General features: G+C 48.0%; 1 protein-coding gene across 2 annotated transcripts in view; it reads right to left on the bottom strand.

The window, feature by feature from the left end:
• The window catches only part of DMBX1 (diencephalon/mesencephalon homeobox 1), a 33,763-nt gene extending 22,692 nt beyond the window's left edge, over positions 1–11,071 (bottom strand). For both annotated transcript variants that reach the window (XM_048495770.1, XM_048495769.1), the window contains exon 1: positions 10,876–11,071. The gene's annotated coding sequence lies outside the window, so the exon portion shown is untranslated. The remainder of the gene's footprint in view (positions 1–10,875) is intronic.
• Positions 11,072–13,185: the final 2,114 nt, after the last annotated feature.

The following is a 13,185-nucleotide window of genomic DNA, read 5'->3' as shown; positions in this document are numbered from 1 at the left end:
CCTTACTGGGCAGAAGCTCCACCTTGTCCCATTCAGTTTCTAAAACAACGTGATGGTCACCATTCAGAGAATGATATTGACATAAATGCACAAGGGGAAAAGTTGTCATTCATCACAGCTGAAAATAACATTTAGATACCTGTTGTTCTTGTGCAACCATATGCCATGTGGCAGTCAGAGTAGAAAGGGATATCAGGACATCCTGGCCTTAGACAAATGTCCAAGATGGAGCCCCAGAATTACTACTGCCACTACCCCTCACTGGGCCATCTTCTGCCAGGGCTACGCAAAAAGTCAAACATGGGGTCTCATATGAGACTGACAGAAACCACCTGCAGAAGTGGGGGCTGCTGTTCTTCTTTTCCATTTTTCCACTGGGGAGATGGGGCTTAGGGGAGCTTCCCAGTTGCCCATCAGATAAGATTGCCCCGGATCTATGCTATCTAGCATATTCAGTTCAATTTTATTTCAATATAAGTAATCCAATATGTTATCATAGGTATCTAACGTACAATATAGTGTTTTAAATTCAGGAGGAAAGTAATATCCCTGCAATTGATGCATGACATCACAGCTCTGATCCAAAAAAGTTAGTAGTAACTAAGTGCCAATAAAAGTTCATCATGGTCTGTTGTCCATTGCTGTGAAATAGTTACAACTAATTTTACCTGGGTCAGGAGGACCAAAGGCTGCAGGCCAAAATGCACACTTGTTATATAAGGGCCTTCAGCAAGAGTCGTTTTTTCAGTTAGTGTCCTGACAATAAATTCACAGCTCCTGCTTCATTTAATTCTGAAGCATTGTCGAGTCAAATAATTGTGAATGAACAATCAACATAAACATTTAGCCAGGCCATTTATTTTGTATGTCTCTACAAACCAAGTCAGCAATTACATTTTTCTGCTTCGGGAGACCAGTGTGCTAGTAGATGCTTTTGTTCCATCCCGAGGGCAATGTATATCTAGTTTTTTAAAAGCTCTGTTTGAAAAAAAAAAATACAGTATTTTTTTAAAAGCATCACAGAATCACACTAGAAGAATGGCTGCAGTCTGAAATGTTCTCTCCCTTGAAATTCTGTTCTTGCAGATCCCCCTTTTTGAGACAGCTAACACATTGAGATGGTAATACATGTACATTTCTGCTCTCATTTTCTGTGCGTGACAGGGATGTCTTAGGTTTATGGCTTCAAAACTGTGTTCTAGAGAGCTCTGAGGTCCCTTCTGCACATGCAAAATAATGCACTTTCAATCCACTTTCACAATTGTCTGCAAGTGGATTTTGCTATTTTGCACAGTAAAATCCAGATGCAAAGTGCATTGAAAGTGGATTGAAAGTGCATTATTCTGCATGTGCGGAAAGGGCCTGAGTCTTCCCCAGAAGTTGTCATAGGGCAGACAAATGGGCTGGCAGATTATTGATCTGCTATTTCCAGTCTTTTAGGGTCACAGACCAGCCCATTGCATGTTCTGCAACACATGCTCTTTTTTCATGGGCCAACAGTGAAGGTTCCCTGCAGTGGTTCATAGGAAAATCACTATGGAAAGGGTTTCTGTAGGGCAGGTAGAATGAACTCTGCTTCCATAGGGAACTACGTAGAACAGCTGCTCCTCACGTAAAAACTGTTTAATGTGGTGGGCAGAAATGTAGTTGTTAGAATGGTACCCTTCAAACAATGTCTTCATATATTCTCATAGTTCAGTGATGTATGTGCAGATATTCAAACAAATTGAAACCCACACCCTGCAGAAAATAAAAACATTTAATGCATGCAGACCAGTGTCGCTTTTTAATTTTTTTGTGTCCCCATCGCCCACATTATGACTGTGCATGACAGTGACAATATGCTTATTTCCTTTTGTAATTTCCATTCTTTAAAAATTCTTTAAATATTTATTGCCAGTATGATGAATGCACAGATATCCGGGAGTATTGTGCATTTATACTTTATTTTCTTGCTTGTGTTAAGAAAAGTGATGCTTCAGAAAGCGCATACAACAATAAACACACTAATATTTAACAGATGTCTGGCACACATGTGACAATAGGTTTGGCTGATTTCATTTCCACAAGTGTTTAGGATCAGTGCTTAAAGTGACTCAGGTAACATTGCTCCAACAAATATCCACAAATAACACCAAGCAACGGGACAATAAAAATCTTAGGGAGGCATGGTGAGTAAGTCTACTCAGAAGTAAGTCTCATGTTAGCCAATGGGGCTTATTCCCATGAAAATGGTCTTAGGATCACAGCCTGAAAGTAAGTAGGCTGTGTCTGATTCAGACTGCTGATGGGTATGAATCAAAAAGAAAGAAAGAAAAACATATTGTCCATTCATTGGTACTACAGGAATTCAACGAGAAAACAGAAATCAAGTCTGCTAGTACAGGCTTGCTTGTTTGTTACATATTGCCTGATAATTCTTCATGGCTCAGTTTTAAAGCAATTTCTTCATCGTGCTGATAAACGTTTTACTTGGCTTGGACCACGAAAGGGAGGGGTATAAAGCAAATAAAAATAAATACTTTGCACCAAAGCACTAGACTTAATTATTGTGAAAGTTGGAGGTTCTTCTCTTGTCAGCCTATGATTATGATACTTCTTGAGATATATGTCAGTGTGAAATACCTTAGGGCCTACTAGGGACATGGTCCTCATGGGCAGAATCAGCATTAAACTGTTCAACAGATTTGCTTTATTTCTGTTACAAAGTTCTGTTCCTAATCTCTAGCTCCAGTTCCGTTTAAGTCAATTTACTTGGAATTCCAATGATTTCTCCCTGTCTTAATCATTGTCAGATTTAAGGTGGCTCTGTGCATTTAGATTTAATTTTTCTCTTTGCATATGGTTCCTAACAGTGCAACATGCAGCAACACATTAACATGTTTTCACTACAAACAGAGCTGGTGAGTAATAGCATGTTGCATGGTGTACAAAAGCTTGCCATGATGGCACTTGGTAGGCCATTTTGCACAAGACCCTCTCTGTGAACTGACACTCATCTCACAGAGGAGAAAGTAATGATTATGGTGTGTTAAATCCCACTGAGAGAAATGTGCTGTTAGCCCATGTTATTTGGTTTAACTGTCATTAGCTATGGTTGATTTTTGCAACATTTTGATCAGTACAAGCCTGAAAAGGTAAACTTTTAAATGCAAACTTTTGGTACTTGTTAAAGTACCGATAACAGAGCCCAACCTGCTGATAATTTTTAAAGTACATACATGCACACAAAGTTAGCCTGTGCTGTATCAAACCAATGAACTCAGAGTTCCAAAATTATGAGATTTCTGACTTTTAACAATGAAATCTACAGGCATGCTTCTTAGTTATTCAATTCACTACTCTCCAAGGTGTATATTGTTGATAATAATTTTGCTTATTTTGCCCTTGTACATTTTAATCAACATAACTTGTAAAAAGCAGTTGCTTGTAAATCCTGAGGTAAGCCACACAAACAGCTACTAAATGAGTGATAAACAACAAAAGTGCTCCCACTTACGTGAAGGTATCTTAAAGCTGTCTTTAAGAACCTAACTTCAGGCAACTCATCTGAAGATGTTGTTCCAGCAGCAATGCTAATGCAGATGCATTTGCTGCTTTGGCTTTGATCAATTTGATCTTCCCCCTTACACAAGGGAACTGGCTGCTATAGCCAGAAGTCTTCATTTTGGTCTCCCTGCCTTTTGTTATGATGTGTTTGGTGTTTAGGAGAGATTGATGACTCTGGGGACAAAACCCATTACAGTTATCCACAGGCTACAGAGACCAACACGGTAGTAAAAAAAATGTTCCTGGGCTCTCCTGCTTCTGTCCACTTTTCCTGACCCTGAAGAAGTTCCCCTCCCCAGGAGTTTTCAGTGTGTCCCTTGAGGGCACAGCTAATAGGCCTTATGTTGTGACAGGTACTATCGACTCCACAAAGTGGATAGAGCCCAGCATCTGTTCCCTGGAGCCCACCTTCTCATGCAGCAGCATCACACCTAACTGCAGCTAGTTATTAATGGCTGCCAGTGAGTTGGATCCAAGCACAGAAAGAAATTCATGGTTATGGATGTTCCTTGGACTCATCTCCCCATGGGGCCAGCATCCTTTCTGAGGAGGATTCCGCATGGGTCAAAAACAGCAAAAACAGTTTGAAAACAATGTAAAATGGTGTAAAAGGGTGTAAAAGGGTTCACACCGTTTTCACACTGTTTTCATACTGCTGTTTTTAGCCCATGCGGAATCTGCCTGAGTGTTAGAAAGTTTACTTCTGGGGTCATGGGACTTGTGAGGACAGTCATATGGATTGGGAAGCTGCATGGAAGAGTGATCCCTTCCTGCCTCTTCCTTGAGATCTGTTTTTTTTTCCCTTTTCTCCTTTCCCTCTGCCCACCAACCAGCATCTAGCTCCCCTGACCCTGGGAACAATTTTTCCAGAGGTAGGAAAGCACTGCCAAGGGGAACCAGGGTGTGTGTGTGAATCTGCAAGATTTGCACTGAGTCCAACCTAGTGTCTATTGTGCATCTTGCTGCTGACAAGGCCTGAGATCAGACCAGGACATGAGACTGAGGGCACCATGGACTTTCTTTAAAGGCAGATTTTATGTTATTAGTGGAGTATATGATTTCTTGTTAGTCAGGCCCACGCAAACATAGCAGCACATTCCATTTCTGCAAAGGTAGTGCAAGAATAAATGATTGCGAAAGAAGTCAATAATCACCAGAGTTTGTATCAACACACGCAATATAGCCTCACAGCTTCTCTCACTGCACACAGTATATACATCCTTGCACACAAATGTGAATTTGTAAAGACTGCAATTTGCTATTTTATATCAGTACAACACCCTGCAGACAATTTCTGCGATGAGTAATCATGCCAAGGGGTACGGAATATTCAGGGTGATGACTCCAATCCCCTTACAGATACTCACTTTGCTGATGCACATAAATGTTGCTGTTGTCCTCCAACATATCAGGAGGGAAATGTAACCAGTTTGCAATTGATTTGGGTGCCTCTTTCTGGCTGCTTGTGACATAGTTTCAGCCAGGAGACATGTTTGGACATGGAGGAAGTTTTCACAGCGCAGGGAGTTCAAACTAGGGAACCAGCCTGTTACATTAAATGACTAACAGTGTAATCCAGGGGTGTCCAACCCTGGTGCCCCAGATGTTCATGGACTATGATTCCCATCAGCCAGGGGTGTAATCCTCAAAACACTTTCCTATAAGTAGAATTCTGGGTAGACCTCCTGTGGGTTGTTTTGGAAGATAGCTATAGTACCACAGTGGAAAACCAAAGACTCCACCAAATCTTTCAGCTTGCAGGCCATCAATGAGCATGTATTCACTTGGTGGTATTCTGTGCTATGATCCCATTTTTGTCCTCAAAACCTGCCTTGATCCCCCAAACACTGTAAATTGGGAGATTGGGAGAGGGGGCAGAAATTAAGTGGACACTGCATTTCAGTCCATTTTAGCAACAGGTACAGATAGTGGGGGAGGGGGATAATGTAAACTTATTAGACCTGAAAAGCAGCAGTCACTTTCAGCCCAGAATTTTACGTAACTTAAAGGATTCACTTCCAATCCTTTATGTCTACAGATTGCCAGAATGACTACAATCATTCTCCTTCCCATCCTTTGCAATTATATGGCTCTGGCTGCTGCAACTAACCGCAGATTTATTTTCTCATTGGCTTTGAGCAAAAGAAGGGGCAGGAAAAGCAGCTTGCCTTAGGGAGACCTTGGGGCTAGTTCCAGACAAAACTGTTATCCATTAACATCCAATTATCACTCGGTCCAAGCTATTAATTATAAATCAGCCTCCTAATTGGGATAATTAGCTCTCTGCTGCCTAATGTAGCGTGACTGATGCGTTTGGAGAGAATGCAATCACTCCATTTGTTTAGCGTTAGGAGAATAATACCAACTAGTATGCTTTTAATTTCAGGCTTCTGTCCCCCTCCCCCTCATTAAGAGCGCTTTATGGGTTCAATTAATTGTTTGTGAGTCTCCCCACTGACAGACATGTGTCACTTTTCAGAAATGAAATAAACAAGCCTGCAGGGGACATGGTGGTCCTATTTCCTAATGTGGTCCTAAGAAGCACTGAACGGTTTCCTGTCAAGTAGTTCCTCGAACCAGCTCTGTATTTCGGCCTGGCAAGCAAGCGCCAGTTTTTGACCCGAAAACAAAAGAGGAATTAGTTGTCCTTTAGTTTCAGTATTGGGCACTTTCTGAATCTCGCTTTCCTTTCTTCCAGCATATCAAATTCCCTTCCGTCCTTTCCCTCCTGCCCTTAGATTCCCCCTCCCAATCGATGCCTGTCTGTTGGGGACGGTGTGGGTCCGGCTCGCCTGATGAAGCGTTCTGTCTTACTCCAAAGTCGGCGTCTCCTCCCCCTTCGAGACGCACAACATCAACGTAGGTGTTTTGGGCTGAAGAGGGGAGACTTCAAGCCAGAATTAGGCCCTTTGACTGCATCGAACTCCATTTGTTTGGAGAGGAAACTCTCGTGCCGAAAGGAACTTTCGATTTTGGGAGGTCTCATAGGTGGCTACAGATGTGTCAGCGACTCTTTCGCTGGGTATTTTATTTAAAGCAATAAATGCACCGTATCGGTCTTGCAAGAACCAAGGACCTGGAAGTTCTCCTGCATAGGGCCGACCGAGCGAGGGAAGGGAGGGGCGCCCCCCTGGAGGAACGGAGCCTGGGGTCTCTGCCTCCCTCCCTGCCAAGAAGTCTCTTTTGCAACCTTCGTTCCATCCTCCGCGCTGCTGGCACGGAACCCATCGACTGAATCGCTCCTTACTGGTCGTTTTACAAAGAGGCCAAGGGAAGAGAGGCCGAGTCCCTGCTCGGCTTTTCCGGCGGCGCTCTCTTGTGAACGGGGGTCCTCCCTAACCCGATTCGCTGCCTCCCCCTGGACGTTGCCTTAATGAGGGCTGCTCAGAACGCCGTCGATAGCTGCGGGACATGATTAGATATTTATTACTGTCATTTACATGGAAAATTTGAAGACTCAACCAAGTGGAACCGAAAGCGGGGCGGGGCTCGGGGGTGAGGAGTGTGAAGAGGCAAATATACGTAATAATAGAAGCCGGGGCAAATCGTCCCAGCTGCTGCGGCAAGATGAGGGCAGGACCAGCGTGAAGTTCCCAGTGACCAGCCTCAAGGGAGGAAGACCGGCAGCGGCGATGCAAAAGTAGGGCAGGAAGGCCAGGAGCGTCGGAAGGTGGATCGAAGTGTGACCAAGTTCCTACTAGCATGGGATGTTTGGGGAGGGGGGGTACACGTGTATCTAGCACGCCACGGCCAACACGCCTCTTACTTCCGTAATGAAAGCCTCTCCCCCTTCCTATGGCACCTCCTGGCAAGAGAGAATTCACTAAAAAATAGCGTGGATTTACTTTCGAGTCAACGCATTCAAAATCGGCATGATTTTAAGAAGTCGCGTTTGTTGCCGTCCAGTTTTCCAAATACCCTCTGTACTTAATCGATCGTCGTATCTGCCTCTTTTTAAACAACAACAACAAAAAGCTAGTGGAAAATGAATACCCCAAATGCCAAGTTAAGGTGCGAATCAGTTACAGCTCTGGAGAGAAAAAGTTCACCTGGCCAGGTGCGCTTATTGTGCGGGCGAGAGGTGCAGGAAAGGGGCGAGGGGTCCATATCTAAACCGCAGAATTAACAGGCGGGTGTAGAGAAGGCGAAGGCCAGAGGTTAACCACACGCGGTCATGGGCCCCTTCCGCACATGCAGAATGATGCACTTTCAATCCACTTATACAATGGTTTGCAAGTGGATTCTGCTATTCTGCACAGTAAAATCCAGCTGCAAAGTGCACTGAAAGTGAATTGAAAGTGCATTGTTCTACATGTGTGGAAGGGGCATGGTGTGGAGTATGCATCCGTTAGATATGAATGATACAAACGAGTATGCCTCAAATGTTTTATTATTGATCTTTGCAGCCTCCTTAAAACTCCTGCTGCGAGGCAGCTGAATATTGCGCCATTCGCTTTGGAAGCAGAAGTCTTCCAGTCTTCAAAAACAACTTTTCCTCGTCTACATAATATTCGGTAAATACTTTGCAGCACCAGTTCCGTTTTACTGAGTCAACAGGCTAGTGAAGCTGAGATAGTGGGCCTCATTTGAGCTTTTGATGTAAGCGGACCTAGATCCAAGAACCACTGAATGATCAGAACGTGCATTGGTTTTCTTCTAGTCCAGATAACAGAGCATATGGGGTGACATGTGGGTTTAGGGGAGGAGTCCTGTTACTGTCTAGGACGTTTGCGGATATTAAGTCAAAGTTTGGAAAGAAAGATCTGATTTCCTAAATTCATTCTTCAGTCAGGATCTTCCTTCGATACAGACCCCCAAAACTTCATCAGGGCAGAACTGTGGGGGATCGTGCTATTTCCCAACTGAACTAACTCCAGGAACCATCCTAAGCGCTAATGATTGGGGCTAGGGTTCTGCCGAAATCCATAAACTTGCTTTGTTGAGGCTTACTTGTAAATACAGTCTTCAGATATCGGACTCTGAGACTGACTTGGAGTTGCGGCAGTCAGACCTGCATTACAGTTTGGGCCGGTTCCCCTGTCTAACCAAAACGAAGCCTCTAGCCAGACTCTCGCTTTGTTTACTCACAAATTCCTTGTTTACGTCAACGGAATTTCGAAGTAACAGAGAGCAGGGTTGCAATTTCAGGTGCTGCTCCATGAATAGGTATCGATTCCATTGAAATGAATGAGAGTTACTTCCAGGTAAATGTGATTAGGATCGGAAAGAGGGGAATTTCCCAGAAGGTTTCTAAACCAGCCTGAGTTTCTGAAAGCTAACCCCTCCACCACCCCCACCCCCACCCCCCACCAGACCGCCAAGGATGGGGAGAGTTTTGCCTCATTCCGGTCGGGTCATTTGAAAAGAAATTTTCCTTGGGGAACTCTGCAGGTGTCCCAGTCGCCTGCACTCATTCCAAGCTTCACAGACGCCCGACAAATGGTCTCCACCGGTTTGAATCCGAAACACCCGCGCAGCCTCAGCCTCACGGTGACTTGGGGGAAAGTCCCACGGAGTTCCGCGGGACTTGCCGATAGGGGTGCTGCGTGGATCATCCACGGGATTGGCTTCCAAGGAAGGCACGGAAGGTGATGCAGGAATGCGGCTGGATTGTAGGGGCGCCTGGCGACGTGTAGGCTTAGGGGGACTGCGGAAAGGATCCTTGGCCAAGCACGAACTTTTCTGGCTGATGGAGAAGTCCCGCGCTCCTCCTCCCATCCTCGCCCCCACCCCATCGCCCCGTTACCCCCTGGCCCGAGGGGAGGCGTCGGCTGGGGTGCATGCAGTCCCCGGCGTGAAAGGGGGCGGCTGCTCTCCGTTTGGGTTCGCGGCATAATGGAGGCGCACATAGGTTTCGGCCGCCCTGGGCCGCCCATTTATCAAGAGCCACTCTTGGCGCCCCTTTAACTGGGAGTTTAGACCGGGAGGCTGGTGGCGCCCGGGGTGGAGTGAGAATAGGGCCTCATCCTGGAGACAAACCTTAGCAAGCGGCACTACCCCACCCCCACCCCCCAATGAAGGCGAAGCTGCGGGAGTCTCTACTACACCTTAAAGATTTGCGCCCCGAGGTTTCTCTTTCTAGGCACGCTTATGGAGGAATAAGCCCACTGACTTGCTTGTCCATAGACAGCACTGGTAGGATCTGGGCTGCTCCGGTGCGGGATCGTCCGCCCCTTGAATTCAAAGCGGGCCGAGCTGGAGTGCAGAAATCCAAAAGCACAGCGAACTGACGTTAGGAAAGTTTCCTCGCACTAAAGGGCGGTCTCGAGGCCATCAGGTCGAGCCCCCTGTTCCGAGGCCCACGCTTTTGCAACTGCTCCTGTCCACGTGGCTTTCATCCAGCTACGAAGTGGTTCCACAGACAAAAGTCACCTCCCCCGCCCCCGCCCGATGCTCCTGCTAGCTACAGGAATATTTTGCCCCCAGGCTTTCCTTCGCCTCTTTGCCTGGAGTCTCCAATCTGCCTCCCTTCGGCCTCACCAGCCTGCTTAGCTTATTAAAACATCATTATGTAAATTTCCCGTCGCCGACTTTGATGCCTATCAATGAAGGGATGTGCTGCTCGCTGTGCATGCCCTTTGGCGAATGAATGGGACCCAGGCAAAGGGGAGGGCAAATACGGACAGAGGGGAAAGTTTTCGCAGTGAGGAGAAATGAATTGTTTTCTTTTAAAGAAACCCCCACAACACTTTTAAGTGCCCTGCTTCACTCTCCTCGCCAGCTTGCATCAGAAAAAGTTCAGAGAGGAGAGCAAGAAGCGGGATCAGTTTGACTATTCGAATATTAAAACCATTTGTGGAGCATCGCCGCCTCCTCGCAAGCAAACGAATCTGAGCGCCTTTCGCCATCTGCTTAAAATTACATTTCAAAAACTAGGCAAGAGATTTGTCTACATTCAGTAAAGGAAAGGTGGGGAAAGAAACATGGACAAGGCAAACTAATATATTCCAAATGAAGCAAAGTCAGAACAAACGAGGACAGCGGACGGCCTCCAAAGAACGAGAAAGGAGTCGGCGGCACCATGGACGGCAGGCCGGCCACGATCTGGCAAACGACACCAGACCGAACCATGGATGATGGAGTTGCTGCCGGCGAAGGCAGCCCCGGAGCAAATCCGCAACTTCTGTAGAAACTTTGCGGAAGTGGCAGAGCGCAGCCCAGCAGCGCACCCGCGGTTTCTCGGGATCTTTCTCCCCACCACTTCCCCCTGGCCAGTGCAAACGCTCCTTACCTCTCTACAGGCTCGCCAGGCTCTGGGAATCCGAGCGCCTGCGAAAGAGAAACCCTTTCCCCAAAGCCAAAGAGAAGGCGGAGCCAGAGACCTACCTTGCAAGCGACGCCTGGGATCTGCAGCCGGCCTGGGGGTGGGATTCGGGCTGTCACCCTGGAGTGACCGGAGAGGGGAAAGGGCGCGAGCGCCTCTCTTCACGCCAGCCTCCTGCCTGGGTTCCCAGTTGACTGGGGGTCCTGCAAAGCTGCCATCTACTGGGGGAGGAGGATTCAGGAAGGAGTTTTAAAAGGAGCTTCAGACAGACCTGGGCGCTCCCCTGCAAGACTGTCAGTGGTCCTCTATGCTGTCAGTCAAAGGAGCGACTCCCCCTCCCCTTTTCCCTCCCCGCCTAATCGCCGTAGAAGAGGTGGTTGCCTCCCCCCGCCCGCCCGCCCGCTCTCGAGTCATTTAGTCCCAGCCTCGTCCTGCTGACTGGCGGGCAGGACGAGCGGCCCAGGTGGCCCGAGCTGCTGCCCCCTGTCTGCAGAGGCGCCTTGCTTAAGGCTTCTGGAGGGCTCGAGGCGGGCTCTTCGCAGCCGCTGGGTGCGGGGGACCTGACTGGGCGCCTGGCTGCGGGCGGGCTCCAGCCCTGGGTCAGAGTCAGGCCGGGAGTTCCAGAGTTTCACCCGCTAAGTTGTTTGTCGCGGCTCGGCCTTCCCGCTGACTGACAGGCCCCGAAGTGGGAACATCCGCGCACTCGTGGCCGGCCGGGCAGCGGAAGGAAACTTCCGCTCCTGCACTGCTGACGCCCGGGCAAGAAGTCGATGAAGCCGAGGCCTCGTCCCTGTGCCGGCCACCCCAGGCAGCGAGAAGGCCGCGCTCGGCACTCACTCGGGAGGGGGCGCCGGGAAGCCCGCAGTGCCTGGGCCGGGCCCAGCCGGGAAAACAGGCCTGTTGGTCAGGACAAAGTGTCAAGTTGCTGCGCAGCGGCTGACCCCCCCCCCCCCCCCGCGCCCGTGACCTGGAGAACGAGTGTGCCGCGGCTGCCTCTCCTGTTGCCATCACACGTGGACGGCGAGCATGCTTCATACTTGTCAGTGTCTGGAGAGCTTAATTGGAAAACAACAACAACAACCCCAAAGTATTATTAATAAACGGTCATCATCTTGAAACTTAATTAAACTCAACCCGTTCTAAACACGTTTTCATACCAGTTCTAAATAAAAGCGTTCTAAATGAAAGCGTTTGGGCTGGAAAGGGAAAGTGGGATTGTGCAGAGGTGCCTCCGTCTGTCTGATTTTTACGCCGCCTTTCTCCTCAAGGGGGAACCAAAACCCGGTCGCCTCGTTTCCTCCAACCGCACAGAAACCCCTGGGGAAGTCCCAGCTTCTCCAATGCGGGGCTTCTGGCCACTCACACGACGAAGATGGGTGCTGCTGGGTGTGTGAAGGAGGCTGGGATTAAGGTTCGACGGCCATATGTAGCCCCAGACATTAAAAAGAGGGAGGAAAGTCAGTACAACGGGAAGGAGAAATCCCAGAACGGGGAGGAAGTTTTCGAGATTCCCATTCTCTCTCTCTCTCACTCACTCACTCACTCACTCACACGTACATAGAGACACGGAGGCCCTGTTGTTTTGCATGAAGCTTCCTTGGCTGCCCCTCCCGGCATCTCGGGGCTGCCTTTTTGGCAGAGTCGACGAACTGAAGCGTTGGTTTTATTTGCTTTTCGGCTTTGTCCTACGTTTGCAGCCGAAAAGGGCAGTTGAAAGCCTTGGCGGGGGCTTGCTAATAGATGCCGGGGCCTTGCCTTTAGAGTCGCTCCCATCCCTGAAGGATTTAGGGTGGGATCGGGGAGGACAAGACGCCATTTCAGGCACCAAAACACCCTGTTTGAAAATGACTGCGGATAAGAGGATTAAAACAATAATACCCTTCTCTTCTTGAGGGCTTCCCCCCCCCCCGAAAAGATTTCTTCTCCCAGAGCAAAACCGTTTAGGCAGGAATTAAAGGAACAAGAAAGATGGGGCGGGGGCGTAAAGGGGTGGGGGGAGAGGCAGTACCTTTTAATTTAACTCTGCATATATTGTCCGGACTGTTTTCCCTGCGCCGACCTACTTAAAAAATCCGAAGTATGAATTTTAGGGGGGTGGGGAGAGAATGCATGAACGTTCAAAGGAGGAAAACGAAATAGATTCCCGGGGGTGAAAGGGACAGGGAAACAGGACACAATATTCAATGGAAAGGGAGGGACACTGAGTGAGGGGGTGGAAGTTACTTTCCTGCGCCCGATTCTCTGGCCTCAGCCGACGCCCCGAAAGGATCTGGAAGTTTTCTCACCAGGCGCGCTGGTGCCATGAAGGCCAACCCGGCCGCCCTTATAGAGCGAGGCATTGTGCTAATACTGGGAAAGAGAAATGGCCACTG

This window comes from Sphaerodactylus townsendi, linkage group LG05 (assembly GCF_021028975.2).
Source record: "Sphaerodactylus townsendi isolate TG3544 linkage group LG05, MPM_Stown_v2.3, whole genome shotgun sequence".
NCBI classification, from domain to species: Eukaryota; Metazoa; Chordata; class Lepidosauria; order Squamata; family Sphaerodactylidae; genus Sphaerodactylus; species Sphaerodactylus townsendi.
This window is presented reverse-complemented; position numbering and strand designations above follow the sequence as displayed.